Source organism: Sinocyclocheilus grahami, unplaced genomic scaffold (assembly GCF_001515645.1).
Source record: "Sinocyclocheilus grahami isolate Dianchi unplaced genomic scaffold, SAMN03320097.WGS_v1.1 scaffold351.1, whole genome shotgun sequence".
Classification (NCBI taxonomy): Eukaryota; Metazoa; Chordata; class Actinopteri; order Cypriniformes; family Cyprinidae; genus Sinocyclocheilus; species Sinocyclocheilus grahami.
In genome coordinates this window covers 340,952-347,219 of record NW_015505530.1, presented here as the reverse complement: position 1 = coordinate 347,219, position 6,268 = coordinate 340,952, and positions in this window count along the sequence as shown.

Below are 6,268 nucleotides of genomic sequence, written 5' to 3'. Positions count from 1 at the left end.
CACACACACACACACACACACACACACACACACACACACACACACACACACACACACACACACACACACACACACACAACACACACCAATTCAGCAAGAGTAAGTGTGAATTATTCACTCAAATTATGCAATGTGATTCTGTCCCATCAGCCTCTCTGTCCCACAGGGTCTGCCAGGAACAGAGTTAAATATTAAAAAGAGAAATCCTTCTATTTTAAATCACTCTATTACAGCTATCTAGAATATCATCAATGCTTTTTTTTTTGCTTGGAATTCAAACTAAAATCTATTTTATCTCTAGGGTGCTGGCTAAAAAAAATAAAAGTCACAAGTTACCATGAGCTACAAATGTGTCACTGGTAGAAATAAATAATAAATTAAAACCAATAAATTATACTACAGATTTATTGTTGATAAGATTTAAATTTTAAATGTTTCCAAAGGCTAATCAGGGCAAGATGAGGTGAAAAGTCATTATGCCAGTGTGAGTCAATATGCCAGAATGGACAGAATCCATAATGTTTCATTCCAGAGTGTGAAAAAAATAAATAAAAGAATGTTCCATGGAATGATCTTTGTTACATAACAGCAGCTCTTAACCATGGCAACAGAGTTCCTACTCTCACTGATGCTGTTTAGCCAGTTAACTGCGTAATCTAGCTAGCTCCTTCTGTTTTTAGCACGCAGGAGGACATCATAACACAGGACAAACAATGGCCAAATGCATGTGTTAGGTATAGTGAATCTGGTCTTTGTTGTTTGTGTAGCCAAGTCATGCGTACAACAAATTTGTGTGCAAGAGACGGTAGGTAATGTAGTGGACTGATGGAAATTTGAAATATAATTTTCCTCCATGTTTGCCACACTGTTTCCTGACAACAAAGACACTAACACATCCCTACTGCTTCTAAACAATTACACACTGCGGTTAAGACATCAATAGCATAAGAGAGCAATAACAATAGGATAAATTATTATATAGCACTGGTGCATGACTCACGGATTTGCAACAAATAAACAACTACAAGGCTGATAAACATCCTAAAATATACAGTAACTGCTACTCAAACAGTTTAAGACACTTCATTAATTTCTAAGCCTGTTTCTGGATGCAGGCAATGAGAGAGTTAATTCAGTTTCTGAGTGTTTGAGGTGATTCTGGTCAAACAAACACTTATAAAACAGCTCTCCCTCCATCTGCTATTTTTAGTAATGTTAATTGATTTACAGCCTGTGTGTTTCCTGATCAATACAATGAAAACATTTCCCTGATAACCCACTTGCCTCCTCTTCCCCCCCATGTTTCCTCTTTCCATTCGGTCATTTATAATATTATTTCTGGTTTCTGTTCTTTCATGTTCTATTTGAAATATACTTAGATCACTGTGAGGTACATTTAACCATCTTGCAGAAGGAATAACATCTGTTAGTCAAATGTCCTTCTGAGAGTCTTGCACTCAGATGCCAATTTAGTCAAAGAGGCTTGAGTCACAGACATCAATAACAGGACAAAATAATCCACTGTACCGAGAGTTCCTCCTGTCAGTCTCCACACACTTATAGAAGGGAGGTGACAGGATAAACTGACAGCGTTCGGTATGGTTCAGTGCTCAGAGAAGGAACATTTACAGTAGGCTTTCCAAACCTACACAGTTTTAAAGGAACAGTTCACCCAAAAATAAAATGTAATTCCAAAACTGAATGACTTCTTTTCTGTGGACCACAAAAGTAGGAATTCTTAAGGCTAAGTTGGCTGCTGTTTTCCATGCAGTTACAATGAACGGAGACCTTATTGTTTTAAATAATAATTAGTAAATAAATGTAAATATTATATACAATTCAAAATTATGGAATTGTTTAGATTTTTAGTCTTCAGTGTCATCTGATCCTTTTATGAATCATTCTAATATGCTGATTTGTTATAAATACCTTTATTGTAAATGGTAACTGATCAATTTAATCATCCTTGCTGAATGGAAGTGGACATCACTGGATCGCTACTGGACCCCCTACAGTTTGCTTTCTTGGCAAACAGGTCCATGGATGATGTGTTGAGCATGGGACTGCACTTCATCCTGCAGTATCTGGACAAATCGGGGACTTATGTGAGGATCTTGTTTGTGGACTTCAGTTCGGCTTTCAACACCATCATCCCAACACTCCTCCAGTCCAAACTAACCTAGCTCTCTGTTCCTAGCTGTCAGTGGGTCACCATCTTTCTGATACAGTGGATATATAAAAGAATCACCCCCTTGAAAATAATCCCATTTTGTTGCTTTACAGCCTGAAATGAAGACGGACACCGCTTTTTTGTTTTATCCAGCTGTATTTACTCAGTGCAACTTCCAAGTGAAAGATATAAGTGAAAGATACAACAACAACAACAACAACAACATGTCAGATATTGTTTTTTTATTTTATTTAAAAACTGTGTCCATCTTCATTTCAGGCTGAAAAGCAACTAAATGTGATTATTTTAAAGGGGGGTGATTTTTTTCTATACCCACTGTAGGCAACAGCTAGTGAGACATGGGGAAATGCATGTCAAACAGCCAGACCATCAGCACTGGCACCCCTCAGGGTTGTGTTCTCTCCCCACTGCTCTTCTCCCTCTACACCAACGACTGCACCTCTACTGACCCCTCTGTCAAGCTCCTGAAGTTTGCAGACGACACTACAGTCATCGGCCTCATCCAGGAAGGTGATGAGTCTGCTAACGGACAAGTGGTTGAACAGCTGGCTTTCTGGTGGAGTTTCAACAACCTGAAGCTGAACATGTTCAAAACTGTGGAGATGATTGTGGACTTCAGGAGAAACCCCCCTGCACTCCCCCCACTCACCATCATGAACAGCACTGTGGCTGCAGTGGAGTCATTCAGGTTCCTGGGCACCACCATCTCTCAGGACCTGAAGTGGGACAATCATATTGACTCCATTGTTAAAAAGGCCCAACAAAGGTTGTACTTCCTTCCTATGTTGACATCACTGAATTCAATGATGAACTGTCTTTAACTGAAAAATGAGTGTTTACTATTGTCATTTTGCATTATTCAACCCTTCTTGAACTTTTGCCAGCTGGTCGGCACTACAGAGCACCGAACACCAGGACAGCCAGGCACAAGAAAAGTTTCTTCCCCCAGGTAATCTACCTCATGAACAGTTAAATGCGGTCCCCATTGTGCAATACAAATATGTGCAAGACTACTGCTTACCATCTTAGTCCATCCCTACATTTTACTCTATTCTATTCCATCTATAGCACACCTGTATACATACAATTTATGTCTATTTTTATTTGTTTTATATATACAGTATATATACACGTGTATTTTATTAATATATCTTAATTTTTTTATTATCTGTGTGTTGTTGATGTCTCTGTGTACTGGAAACTTCTGTCACCAAAACAAATTGCTTGTATGTGCAAACATACTTGGCAATAAACTCTTTCTGACTCTGACTTCTGGCTGACTTAAAAAAAAAAATTGTTTTAATTTTTTTAATTTCACGATAATGTCAATAATTAACAATTTTTGGTAAACTATTCAAAACTATTTAAAAACTGTTCATAATAGTAACAATATGATTTAATTGTGTTTTATTAGACCAACATAAATTATTTTGACTACATAAATCCAGCTACAATATAATGTATCCTTCAATCAGAGGAATTGCACATCAACGGGGTGAAAAAAATCAAACTGGGCAAAAGAAAGAAAGATATGACGCATCGAGAGATGAATGGACACAGACACCATGTGTTGCCTCTAATGCGTGTGAAAGAGAAAACCATGTTAATAGAGTTAACCATATTGAGTCTGCACACCTGTTGCACACTGCAGAACTCCATTTCTGAAATAAATCCAGGCCATCATCAGACAGAAAATCACCTGAGCCAGGACAGAATCTGGGCCAGAGAAAAACACAGCTGGACAGAACAGGTGCATCTGGAGAAAAAAAGACACTGCTGAGCCATTCAAAAAAAAAAAAAAAAAAAAAAGAAGCAGGCCAAGGAGGAGAAACACTGAAAACTACACTACATCTAACCCTTAAAATACCCTAAACACAAATCCACAGTGACCACATCTACCATAAATAAATCCGCCTCTAATAAATCTATTCTGAACAATGCTTACACTAGTTAGTTATTTAATGAGACATGTCAGAGATAGTTTGTGTATAGCAATGATTCAAATAACCATCTTCGTGCATCTTTTATGGTAAAAATTATCATCACACTATTATAGCTAGAAATTGCCTTCTGCTTCTTGGATATTGTTGGCTGGTTCTGTTGTCATAGAAACAGGTAAAAGCATGTCAGGATGCTTAGCCACCTCTGAATTACAAAATACTACAGACACAAACACTCACAAAAAACATTGCACACTGTTGTAAACTCCCACATAACAGCAGACCACAAGTGCTCTCAGAGGCCCACATGCACGCCCTCAGTCATAACACCCTCTCTCTCTCTCTCTCTCTCTCTCTCTCACACACACACACACACACACACACACACACAGACAGACAAGAGCACTGTGTACTCTCATAGAGAGATATAATGAAACACAAACATATGTCTGCTAAATGATACTGCAAATACACACATAATGTCTAGTCATACTTGAATAGAGAAGAAGCAGGCAGCACCTACATTACCAGATTTTATAGGCCTCATAAACAGCTCTGCTTTTGAAGGACATTAAAATATCATCAAGTGATGGGCCAGCAGGATTTAACATTAGTCTGTTTAATCTTAAAGTGTTTTCATTATAAAACAGTTTAATTTCTGCATAGCTATTCCTCTTTTTCTTCTTTCATGCCACTCTATGTCATTCTCATTATACCAAACGGTCATATTTCTCTCTCTCTCTCCTTCTTTTACCTGTACAGTTTACATTTAATATTCTTTTTAAAACAGTATAATTTGACATAGCGATATACCATGTACAGTTTAAGAAATCAAAGTAACATAAACAGCATATAAACAGATCAATACACCCTAAACACCACCAATAAAACACAGTAAGCTTAATTTGGATATGAAACGACAGCAAGATATTATTATGTGTAATACAATGTATAATATCTATTTTGTAATATCATTGTAAAAAAATTATTATACGTTATCATGCCAAAACATAAAATAGGAACTCCAATAAATTGGTGAATCATGTATTTAACTGGTACATTTAAAGCAGCGCTATGCTACTTTTTCTGTGTTCAAAATTTGCAAAATGTATATAATGAGCGAGTACATCATGAATTCAACTTCCAAACCGCGTTTTTGTCTTATTCCGAATCACTACGGTACACTTATAATAAGTACTTATATTTGGACTATTGTAGTAGCCTGGTCGGATCGTCACCGTTGCGGAGTAACACATACCTGCGTGAATCGCCATAGACATAAACTTAGAGAAGTAGCTCCAGTTGGAATGTTCTTCCGCGGGATGTGTGCAGTTCTGTTTATTAACCGCTAGAGCGCCAAAAGTTACATAGCGCTGCTTTAAAAGAACTGATTCACCAAAATTAATCTGACTTCCCAAAACTTCATATCAGAGAAGGAGGCCATTTTAGGACATATTTAATCACTGAGTTTCACACGGTTGAAAAGCTGAAAACAACGATGGAGCAATTTGTCATGCTACTGCTACTCGTTGGAAAAAGTAGGGGAGCGCGGGGCACAAAGTAACGTGGGGTAAGTTGTAACACACGTGGTTTAAATATTTCCACACATGCTAGCATAACCAAATTTACAGCATTTACTAGTTACTATATCAACATTATATAGAGAAAAAAAGTGCGCCAAAATTCAAAAGTCTTTTGAAGATATCGCTGAACATTTATTTTACCATAGTAAAATTACATTTCTGGCTTAAGTAAATTTTTCATCTCAGTTTTATTACTCATTTAAAATTAGACAAAACTGCTATTATTTTAATCTCCAATCTGTTATTTATCAGTTTAAATTATTTTTTAATGCTTCGCTAACTAACTAACTCAGAAGACAGTAAGCGTTTTTACATTCCAGTTGCGCAGATGGGGTTTGTTGTAACACTGCGTTACAATGTGCCCTGCCATGCTATTCTATGACATTAGTGATGTAATTCACACTATTTACTTTAATACATTTTAATGATAAACGACGAGAAACAGGTGAATAAGGACTGACAGTCAATGTTTAATATTAAGAAATTATGATTTCAAGACATGTAAAGCATTTTGGCTCGTTTATGTGGGCCGTCCCAAGCATGGTTGCAATGTG